Below are 12,355 nucleotides of genomic sequence, written 5' to 3'. Positions count from 1 at the left end.
CATTCCCCAAGTTGAAATTACCAGCACCACAAAGTGCATCAGCAGGAAGCATCCTTAGTTTACCTTGTTCTTACTCTTCTCTGGACAGCTTCATGTAATGACTCCTGGAGGCAAGATTTGCACAAGACAGTCTGAAACCGCTTTGCTGTTTCCACCAACCCTGCAGAAACCCCTGGGCAAGGACAGACCATCAGCAGAATTCACCCACCTGCCTCCAGCACCCAGCTCATCTCTCACCTCTATCCCAGATGCAGATGACTCCTGGGTGGCACAGCAGGCCATGTACACCATTCCTTGCTTGCCATCTTTAACACCGTGTTCTTAGAACAACCTTTTCCACTTCAGGATATCCGTTCCCACCACAGGTACACCAACATATATATATGCATATATTTATAAACTGAGTATTCTAGTTTTTTACTTAATATATTTATTATTATACATGTATATGTACATTTGATACACCCGGTGTACATCCTATACCCAGCTGTTCCTTTGAGGAGTGTTCAGATAGAGTGAAGATAGTCATACGCACAACACAGTGTTGTCACAGGTACAAGAAACAGGCTGAGCATTTGTAGCTTGAGATGGAAAGATTTTTCAGGCAGAAAAAGTCTGAAAGCATCACAATGAGTGTAAAACCCCCCAAAATGAGGTGAGATGGGCAGACGCTGGTAGACAAACATGTTACTAAGCAACGCTTATGGAAATGGATCCCATGATTAAGAAGTTCACAAACTTCATTTGCAGGAGAAGCACTAGACTGGGGGATAAGCAGCATACTCAGGAGCCTTGGGTTCCTGGCTCTGCTAATAACAGCCAGACCTCCTGCCCTGCCCAGGCCTCTTCCCCATGGTGCTTGCGCTGTGAACAGCTTTTCACTGGTTTCTCTCCACTCCAGTGCTCACTGAAGTTACAACAAGCACGCATACCGATGAATTAGAAACCTGTGTATCATCTAGCTTGGTACCAAAGTGGGGCTTTAGAGCTGTGCTTTAAGCAACACACCACATGGGATATGCCACCAAACTCAGTAACTTCCCTGTGAGGAGCCCAGAAACAGAAATGCAGCTACGAGCTGGACTGGGAGTTAGCTGAGTTACTTGCATTAGAATAACTTAGGCTGGAAAGGTCTTCAGGATCATGGAGTCCAACCACTACCAAAGCCACCCCTAAACCATGTCCCTAAGTGCCACATCTACATGTCTTTAAATACTTTCAGGGATGGTGACTCCACCACTGCCCTGGGCAGCCTGTTCCCATGCCTGAGCACCCTCTCTGTGAAGAAATTGCTCCTAATATCCAACCTAACCACCTTCCAGCACAGCTTGAGGCTGTTTTCTTTTGTCCCATCACTTGTAGCCTGGGATAGGAGACCAACCCCACCTCACTACAACCTTCTCTGGCCCTGCTCCAGCACCTCAATGTCTCTCTTGTAGTGAGGGGCCCAGAACTGAACACAGGATTCGAGGTGCAGCCTCACCACTGCAGGGGGATGATCACTGCCCTGGCCCTGCTGCCACACTACTGCTGGTACAGGCCAGGATGCTGTTGGCTTCTTGGCTGCCTGGGCACAAGCTGCTCATGTTCAGCTCTACCAATCAGGACCCCCAGGTCTTTTCCCATGAGGAGTTTCCAGCCATGCTTCCCCAAACCTGGAGCATTGCATGGGGTTGTTGTGATCCAAGTGTAGGACCCGGCACTTTGCCTCATTGAACCTCATCCCATTGGCCCTAGCCCATGGGTTCAGCCTGTGCAGACCCCTCTGCAGAGCCTTCCTATCCTTCAGCAGATCAACACTCCCTCCCAGCTTGGTGTCATCTGCTAACCTCCACTCAACTGGGACCTCCCCAGTTAGCCAGGGCTGCTGGTACATGAGGGAGCACTTCCACCAGCTCCCTCAATACCCTGCAGTGGATCCCATCCAGCCCCATAGCTGGTATGTATCTATGTGGTGTAGCAGGTCACTGAACATTTCCCCTTGGATTCTGGGGCTTCATTCTGCTCCCCATCCCTGTCTTTCAGCTCAGGGGGCTGGGTACTCTGGTCTTAGTTGTTAGAAGCAAAGCCTTGTCGGGTACCTCAAGCTTTTCCTCATCCTCTGTCACTATTTACCCCCACATCCGATAAGGATGGAGATTTCCTTCTTGAAGTGTTCAGCCTCCCTGGACTCCTTTGCCCATCAGCACTGCCTCCCGAGGAACTGTGTTGCTAAGCATGTTACCTAAGGAAAAAAAGCTGTCTCAGATCATAGAAGTTCAGAGACCTCCACTATCATGGAATAAGAGTCTCTGAGATATTTGAGACTGTCTGCTGGAAACTGGCAGCAGCCCCAAAAAATGAGATGGGGGAGTAGTTTACTTGACATCAAGAAGGTTTATTCTCTCATCTCTTGTCAATACCATTTACAGAGTATTAATGCTTGTATCAGATGGAAAGCCACAAATCAAGTTTGACACATAATTGTTTTTCTTCACATGCTATCTGTAAAGTATTCTGCTTTACAGATGATATAATACTGCCTGCCTGAGTCTTTCCACTCAACGCCTTCAGGAGGCTCCTTGAGTGCAGAGGGAACTCGACTTAAAGGCCAGACAGAGAAGAAAAGAAAGAAAGTTATTCTTCATGATTTTCTGCGATGTCTCAGCATGTTATCAAAAGCCAAGAACTTCAGGGAAAGCTGTCAAAGATGGAGTGACCATGGAGGAGGGGGAATTTTCTGGCTCAAACCCTTTGCTGGGCATCTACAGCACCGCAGAAATACCTACGTACTAAACAAGAGTAATTTGCAAAGATGTAGTAGCAATACCACCCTATGTGATTTAGCAAACTCAGTTTATGGTTACATTTCAACAGATGACTCCAAATGCTGCTAAAAGACTTTATTAAAGACTACTAACAGTTCTCATAACAATGGCACGTACAATGGTTCAAAATCATGACAAATAGCATGGAGTTTTGAAGAGCACTATTATAACACACCATGGACAACAACAAAGCAAATGTGCCATCTCAGAGCTCTATGAGCAGGCCCATGAAATAGGAGTTACACAGCTGTACAAGTGTCAGAGAAAATAGAAAAAAAAGAAAAAAAAAAGGTCATTCAATACACAGTCCTTATATTTATTGACAGTGTTACAGTACTTCATGGGCAAGGACTGGCTTGTTCCAGCTGCCCCTTCCAGAGCACAAGGGCAGCTGGAAATAGCAAAAATATATCCCCAAAGTATCCCCAAAACAATAGGAACCCTCTAACAAACATACCTCAGGTGTAATCGCTTCTCCAGACCTTCCTGCTTCTGAATTTTCAGTCAGAAATGCTGACCTCCCTGCTATCCCTCTGCTCAGGACAGTGTTTTGTTTTGCAAGAAAACAAAACAAGGATGTTTCTTTAAGACAGTGCAAAAATATTTTCAATGGTATAGTTAAAACACAGATTAATGACAAACAGCACAGATCAACTGCAGCACGGCCAACAGAGACTTCAAGATAAACCAAATGGACCTGCTGCTCTTTGACCAGCACTCCAGACTGAGTGCTTGCAGAGGGGAGATGTGCTGATCTCTCCCAAGCAAACCATCATTTCTGGGTTCATAGTGAGGAATGGTCTCAGCTACTACAGGATAACAAAATGCTACAGAAAGCCTGCAAGTATTAAATTATCCAATCCTATGTCAAATAACTAATGAAAGAGTATCTAAGCAGAAAAAGTATATAGCAGCCATGCTATTTGTCATGGCTCTAAGGTTGTTCCCTTCCTTACCGTGTCGGTCATGGTAGCCAAAGTGTGACCTGCGGAGTTAGCAGCTTACAGCAACCCCATGGTGATGCAGATTTCCCAGCAGCACATGGGGATTTATATTCTCCGAGACACACCATCTAATTACAATAGCAGGGCAGCTGCAGTCTGCTCCTGCTGTATTGTCTTTGTAGCTTTTGGCTATGAGATCTTAGGCCCCTCTGCACTTGTCCAACTGATCTCACCCATGCTCACAGCAGCACATCCATGGTCATATTCATCTGGTGTGCATCTTCAGAGCAATTTGCAACTTATTTTGTAAGCAGACGTTGAGGTGTCTGTGTATCATATCGGGACATTGGTATAATCTGTGCCAGAACATCCACTGGCAGCTCCACAGTACACGAATTCAATGAGAGAGAACTGTGATGTGCCAAAGCCCCAAATCGTTCTTCTTCTCCCAATTTCCACCCACTTGTGTGTTTGTATCGTAGTGTGATTATGTAGAACCTTTTCAACATCTGCCAACTTCAGAGGATAAAATCACAGTGCTGCATATCAACAAAACCCAGCATACCCAGCCTCCAATATAAAATAATTTATATATACAAAGCAGAATTCGCATCTTAAGTAACAAGAGACTGCCTCATTCTCTATTGTGTCTTAACCCAGCTACTAAAAAATAAATAATCACATCAGACTGATGGGTTTGTTTCCTGTACAGCACACGTGCGCTATCAGAGCTGACAAAGACAACAAGAAAGAAACTTTTGTGATTAATAAAAGAGAATTGTTGAACACTTGCACATATTGGCACAAGGCAGAAGAGAAAAGGGAATACTACACAGCTCAGCTCAGGTGCCTTCCTCCGTGGAGCGGGACTCAGATTTCAACTTTACAAATTCTCTGGCAACTTCATCATTGGTTCTTTGAGAGAGAATCCTCAGGATTGTAAGTCCAGTCTCATCCATGTGAATCCTGCGCCCCAGGGGGCACCAGCAAGCACAGCTTCCTTTGTCTGCTATGTCTCTCAGCTGCATCACTGCTATCCCTAGTACCCGGTCCTCCCGAGCAAAGCAGTAGTCTTTCACACAGACTTGGAGCTCATAAGCATCAGGACCGTCCTCATTTCCCAGTATGCTGAAAAACACACACAAGTTTACTTACAGTTTCTCATAATGTATAAATTACTCTGCAAAATGAAGGTGTCAGCAGCTGGCTAGACTGCTTTGATGAGCCACAGAACACTCCTTTCTACAGAAAACCCTGGTCAGAGACGGAGAAGTAAAAAACAGAATGCATATGGGCTATGAGATAGGCTGAGAAAGTTGGGGCTGTTCAGCCTGGAGAAGAGAAGGCTGCGTGGAGACCTCAGAGCAGCCTTCCAGTATCTGAAGGGGGCCTATAGGGATGCTGGGGAGGGACTCTTCATTAGGGACTGTAGTGATAGGACAAGGGGTAATGGGTAAAACTTAAACAGGGGAAGTTTAGATTGGGTATAAGGAGGAAATTCTTTCCTGTTAGGGTAGTGAGGCACTGGAACGGGTTGCCCAAGGAGGTTGTGAATGCTCCATCCCTGGCAGTGTTCAAGGCCAGGTTGGACGAGGCCTTGGGTGATATGGTTTAGAGCGAGGTGTCCCTGCCCGTGGCAGGGGGTTGGAACTTGATGATCTTAAGGTCCTTTCCAACCCTAACTATTCTGTGATTCTATGATGTTTGTTGGTTTCCAGCTGATACAGACAACCTGTCTAGTTAAAAAGAAGAAATGAACAACCCCTATCAAGTTGCCTTTGTATGTGTGTGTGTTAAACTGTGAAGTAAGAGGAGCAGAGAACATTAAAGCCATGCTAATAGATTTTCAACTCGGATGACTTTAAACATTTTTGCTTCTGTTAAGGGTTGCTTCAATTCAATAATTAATATTTTAATTAGATGAAGTCTTTTTTAAAAATTCAGAACCTTCCATTAAAGCAAAAGCTAATAAAAATACATCCCCAAGCCCCTCTGAGGTTTCTAAAATTAAAAGAATAATTTTTAAAGGGCAACAAAAATCCCTTCTCTTAGAGGAAGCCTGTCAAATAAAAGTTATATGTATGGTCCCTCTCCCCTCTCCCCCAAGATGTTTACAGTCTTTTGCTGTTCATATGTTTTCCTCTCATTCTTAATGTACAGCTGGGTGAGCATTACTCTGTAGCTCCCTTTGTTGAGCCTTCCAAGAATGAAGACGCCTTTGTAATAATGAAAGTCAAATAAGCAGAGTTCAATACTCAATGTTGAGAGGTACTGCAATTTAGCAATGCAGCTTACTACCAGGTCCAAGGGCTGAAGCACTTGTTCCCTGCAAACAAGTTCAGAAAGCCTGTAACACAGGTCAAGTTGGGATAAAACCACACATTAATATTAAAAGAACTGAAAAGATAAAATGAACTTTTAGCCTCAACTCTTACCAATAAAAGTTCATTAAAATGATGGAACGCAGTAAAGTAGGTTCATAGATCATGCAGTGCGCTTCAGAAGGCAGACAGAGGATGCTGCTGATACAAAACAGACCTCAGCATCCTACCCACATTTCCTGCCAAGACATTGAAGACTGGCCAAGCTACTGGTTCATGTACTCTTCTGGGCCCCAGGCAGGCTGCCTGTAGACTCTGGAAAACCTTCTCTGCCCTCTGCACCTGCGCTTGCTGTGTCAGATCCCCAAGCTATTTTTCACACTTACAAGTGAAAGGTTTCATTGTATTTGGGAGCCCAGTTGTTGCTCTTTGACTTGGTTGTGAACTTCCTCTTCTTGTCACTCTGCTGGGGCCCAATCATAGTGATTTCCACAAATGGACGGAACATGCCAGACGTCTGCCACTTCAGGTCATTGGCTGCCACAACTGGAAAAGAGAGTCACAACCTGGTTTACAGTAAACTACTCATTTTTTCTCATTGCTCTGGACACCCTTCCAGTCTGCTTCTAATTTCTTGTTTCAGAGGACAAAGTCCAACTCCAGGCACACTGCTGCCCCCGACACCTTTTCTGTAATATAAAGATATGCTTTTTTGCTCTAATTTAAGTTTTGTGATGGGCATTAAATGCTTGGGACAGCACTTAGCTTGTGCCATACGCATAGTCAAGAAACTAGTCCAAAAAACCAGGTATTCCCACAGCTCTGGGCAGGCTGCCCTGCCAGTTCAGTGCTTAGGTCTACATTACATATGGAATGAGATAAAAAGGGGGATGGTGGGCATTTTGGCAGATGATAGTAAAGTCTGTGTTGAAAAGGAAAATGTGACTGAAGGTAAGAAAAAGCCCATGAGCTGTGAGTGGTCCCAGAGCCCAGAATTATTAGCTCTTTACTTCTCGTTCACTCGGGTCACTGCAGGGAACAGACTGAAGCATGGGAAATGGCTCTGAAAACCAGGTTTTACACTGCAGTGTAGATTTAACCAGAATAGAGGCCTGAAGAGCTATTTATATAAATCTTTAGAGGAAACTAAAGTAGTTAAATATGCTGTATCCAAGCAAGGGAGATGAAGGAGGAAGAGGAAGCCTGGGATGAATCACTGCTTGGGTTATTTTCAGAGCAGCTCTTCAGGGACCAACATGGCCTTCAGGACAGGGAAGAGGAGCTTACTGGCTCTGTGATCTCCTGGTTTACACTAAGCAGTTTCGCAACATCACCCTGTCCTTCTGCCCTGTTCTCTGCATCACAGGCTAAACTGTGGCGCCTGGTAACAGGCATCAACTGATTTTTGTTTACTTCATACATCCCTGCCAATAAACAACAGGACAGTACATTGGTCTGTCACTGGCTGGACAAGTTCCTTTGCTGTTTCTCTCCATGTTCCTGATATAAAACAGAGAAAACAATCCTGGATTCACATCCCATGAGCTAACACAGAAACACAACGACTGCCAACTGGAGATTTTCCCCAGTACAGTCACAGAGCCTGAGCAGCAACACATGCCTTGACATACCTTTCACTGTGACCTTGTGTTCACCAGTTCCAGGGTGGGTATACAGGTCAATCTGTATAGACACTTCCCCCACAGGATCATCCACACCAGAGCCTGTTAGAAGAAAATTGATACCTCCTGTGCACACATGGATTAATGTTTATGGGCACCCGTCTCTGGTTTATGGCCTCAGCAAGGCAATATAGTGTTTTCACAGCACACCCTCCATAGTCAGCTTTTCAGTGTACACTGATAAGGTAACAGTAATGCAAGATAACATCAGGCTTGCATGCCCAACACACGTAAACACTAGCATTTTTTGCACTCTCCCATGAAGATCACATCCTGTTGAGAATACTAGTAAGAATTTTAATAGAATTTAAAAGACCTAAAGCTCAACAAAGGACCCTCACAGACAGCAAGGATTTTTCAGAGGTTCCCACCAAGCTATTGCGTGTACATGCAGGCATTCCAGTGGTGGGCATTGGCATTCCTGTCCACTCAGAGGAGAAGGGAGGATGAAAACAAAACAAAAAAGTACACCAGAGACGAAGTTTAGGAAAAAAAAGACAAAGATGTTAGAGATTTATATGGAGCCATTGTGCAGTTTCACCTTCCAGGAACCTTTTTCCATGTTGTACATCAGCTACAGGTTGTTGCCCTGACTGCCTGTTGACTTCCCCTTGGAGGGTGATAAGAACCCCTTCACTGTTGCACACCAAAAAATATGAGAGAGAAGCACTCACAACTTGCATATTTATTTCCCTTCATCAATAAGCCAGGGAGAAAACAAGATGTAACTTCACAGAGGAAATGACAGCATGTTGTAACAGAGGGAGAAGATTTCATGAACTTTACAATTTGTGTATCACAATGTTTTCAGCCTTTTAACTTTTCATCATAATTATCAAGCAAAATGTGGAAATGACATTTTTTTCTGTGCAGGAAAGTCAATATGTCACGTAAATTACAGAAGATGGCTTCGCAAAATGAAAATTAAGCTTTGATAATAAGATAGTGTGATTGATTTTGCTTTCTCTTCAATAACTGTCTGACCTCAGGTTAGCAATGATGCTGTAATTGGGATACCTACAGGGTAACTGAGTACCTACTAACAGCAATGTTATTTTGTCAATTTTAAGGCTGAGACATATTATTAAGTGAAACAATTAGTGCATTTGAAACTGAAGGAGCTTGAAGGATAAAATTAAATAAACATTTTGATTAGATAGATCTAACAAGTCACCTTTCACAAGAACATCCTGCAGGCAGCAAAATCAGCCATTTAAAAAACAAAAGGTTGAGAGCTAATCTGTGTAATTCTCTGAAGAGAATTACATGGCATGGAACTGTAGGCAGTGAAAGTCATATTAATATACATAGATCTGAGCAACCAAAACAGAACCTCAAATTATTATCTTAGGGCAGATTCTCATTCTTGACCTGAGTACAACAGCCTCTAGACTAACATTTGCACTGTTTTCTCCCTGCTTAGAAGGGCAGTGCTCCTTCTTTTCTGTATATAAGCACAGAGCTTTGAAATTGGAAAACTTAATTAGTGACCTGACCCACCTGATAGTGAAGGTCTGTCACACTGTTGGCATTTTCCATGTGAACAGACAAGGTTATCAACAGTATATAACAACTTTATTAGGCTACATATGCAGAAATATCAGCTGTCAAACTCTCAAGTCTTAATTACACTAAAGATGCAATTAAGAGGTTATAAGTGAGACACTGATGCTTCAGAGCACTGACAGTGGAATCACTGCATTACCTTTGAGGGAGTAAAAATATAGATATTTTTTCTACCTTCACTCTTGTCTTTTCATACAAAAATCTTGTTCTATTAACTGAAATGCTCAAAGACAAAAAAACTCCTTGTAGATGACCACTGAAAAACACTCTGAGCTTGTACAACTGCATGCATACACATGCTTGCACATTCAGTGACAAACTGATTTAAATCTTGGCATGGAAGTCTCATTGGTATTGCAATACTGGAAGGTGAAATTGCAGAACTGAGCTTGTGCAATGAGTTATAGATGTTATTTCACCTAAGATAACAGAAAGACTTTGGACAGCAAAAAATAAATTGAGAGATGAAACACGAGAAGACTTAATTTTTTAGGGCTCTCCTGAGCACCCAGACTTTTAGTTACCCCCTCTTTCAAGCCAGATGGTTCAAGCTTGGCCACAACCTTGAGTGCATATCAGACATGACCATGTGTTGCAGTAGCCCGTCTCAGCAGACTATATGCATGCAAGTCCAAGATTTGAAACAGCATTACACAGCCCATGGTAAAGGGTAGGGGACCAAGTCCATAGCATCTCTCAGAAAACAGTCCATTTTCAAGACAGCTTTCATATCCCATTAATAAATCTCAAGCTTGGGGACAGGCTCTCAGGCAAGGTACAGACCTCTAGATAGCGCAATCTGTGACTCTGTGGGATGCAAGCATTTGGTGAAGGTTCACTTCTACAGGGAGCTATGGGGAATGGGTCTCTTTGGAAAAGGTTTCTGAGCATGGGCGGGATGACTTCAAAAGCAAGGCAGTTGGGTAATGTTGTTAGGGTAACAACATTAGTCTTGAACATACCCTTATCTGGAAGAACGTCCTCATTAGCGGTAAATCTAATACCTTTCCCATCATGCACTGAGACATGAATTCAAAAGGCAAGAAGTGAGCAGGACAGAGAGAGAAGAGTATGAATTACAATCCAATTACTGTTGTCACGTAAACAAATAAAAGACAAATATTCTTGCTCTTAATAGACAAAATATCCTTTTAGATCTTCAACACCAACAGAGGCTTTGGAGAGCAAGGTTGTCTGCAAGTAAGGGATTGTTTGGCTTAAATCAAGAATAGAATGTGTGCTGGCATAACAAGCCCTGACCCAACTTTGCAAAGCAAACATTTAACAGCATAGTGCTATAGAATCCTGCTCAGTAAGGGAGGCAGGACAATAGCTACCTCACAAACTGGAAGATGCAACAGTGAGCAGTGAAGTGAGAAAGACAAACAGTCCACATTTAATATTTCCACATGCAGCCCCTCATATGGTTGTGAAAAGCTTGACTTATTCAAATCTCATCTGCCAGAGAGCTCTGGTAAGCACGTGTCAGTGTAAATACTGTTCCTCAAACCCACATGCAGATCTCCAAATCAATCTGCCAACTGGAGTTACTATGGAAGTGTGTGCAGCCCCAGTCCCAGGAGCAAGTCATGCCTTTCTCAGACACATTCCATCACTGACCCTATAGAAATAAGGTGGCGTAGCTGAAGTCTTCTGTTCCCTAAACAGCGTCCAAAACTCCCAAGCTACTAATGTAGATGATGATCTGGACTGGCTCAGACCCATTATCTGTCTTCTGAAGTGGCTCAGATCAGCCACAAAAAAATGTCATCAGTCAGCTATGAGATACAGTGGATGACCCTGTAATGAGTGCATCTTGTGTCCTAAAGCTAGAGCTTCACCCTTTCTGAGCTTAAAACAAAACAAAACAAATAAACAAAACCAACCCTACAACCCTACACAGTTCTGTGGCAACCCTGTATATTCCTGTTGCTCTTAGCTCATGTTCAATTATCTTTATGTATCTAATAAATTCACCCTCAATCGAGTTTTACAGTCAAATAATACATTGCATAAAGCTGCTTTCTCATCCCAGCTTTGAATTTGCCACTTTTCAGCTTCAACGGAGCAACTTCTTCCTCTAATTTTAAACACTCCTGACTGTACAATGGAGTGTAGAACAGCAGTGCTGCACATGTCCTTGTATCTTGGCTCATCACAACAGCATAACAGGATCCACGTACAAACCTAGCTTTAATTCATGGTCTGGATATATAATGGGACACATTCATCGCAGAGCAGCAAAGACTGAAAACACACTGCTCACACAAGTTCCCTGTTAAAAAGTATAGCTCTAATGGCAACAGCCAAGTTCCTGGAGTCTCCCGTGGCTGTGGCAGTCTTTGACATGTCTGGCCACTGGATGTCATCGTTGCTCTGCTGGGACATAGCTAGAGGACCACTCTCTTAAATGCGGGTACTGACTCTTAAGTACAATGTTTTAATGCAGTATGTTTCAGCCTAAGCAAGAATATATTGTGCTGCTAAAGGCAGGGATGATTCAGTCCCTCAGAACTGAAATCAAATTTTTAACTTTAGAAACAAACCTTGTTTTGCTCAAGAACTCTCAGTGATTTCTTCACTGGTTGGGAAACTCCAGTATCAAAGAGTCATTTGCACATGAGGGAAAACTGTGTTGTCTTCGAAGTGCTTTCCCCTTGATGTAGGGATCAGTGTGACAGTATGCTGACATAGTTAGCACAGTTTGTGGGGTCAACAGGTCTCATAGGCTTGGAAGGACTGAAGGAAAAAAGTACCCCAAGCAAAAAGATGGTAAAAAGACACTCCCATGGAGCTGAATGATTCTGCTGCTGGGATGTAGCAGTCAAATGTCAAAACTTGTATTTAAACACCCTGAAAACCTGAAATAGCAGTTTCAGTTTTGATCTAAACTTTCATGGATTCTGTCCTCTCTTCCTGAAATCAGTGAGATTCGGTCAGCTACTAACGGTCCCTTACTGATGAGACCAAATCATTCTGTACAACTATCTCGAGATGTTTACATGAAAGCAATGAAACATAGAGACAATTAACTG

General features: G+C 43.2%; 1 long non-coding RNA gene across 1 annotated transcript; it reads right to left on the bottom strand.

Annotated features, from left to right (window-relative positions):
* Positions 1-2,867: 2,867 nt before the first annotated feature.
* On the bottom strand, positions 2,868-10,431 carry LOC133224777 (uncharacterized). Its single transcript, XR_009728949.1, has 4 exons — positions 10,283-10,431; positions 7,704-7,796; positions 6,459-6,618; positions 2,868-4,879 (listed from the first exon to the last, which is right to left on the bottom strand). It is a non-coding gene; the product is annotated as an uncharacterized LOC133224777 (long non-coding RNA).
* Positions 10,432-12,355: the final 1,924 nt, after the last annotated feature.

The sequence above is a fragment of the Neopsephotus bourkii genome, unplaced genomic scaffold (genome assembly GCF_033783945.1).
Source record: "Neopsephotus bourkii isolate Nb327-2 ecotype Australia unplaced genomic scaffold, CSIRO-AGI_Nbou_v1 NB_1722, whole genome shotgun sequence".
NCBI lineage: Eukaryota > Metazoa > Chordata > Aves > Psittaciformes > Psittacidae > Neopsephotus > Neopsephotus bourkii.
This window is presented reverse-complemented; position numbering and strand designations above follow the sequence as displayed.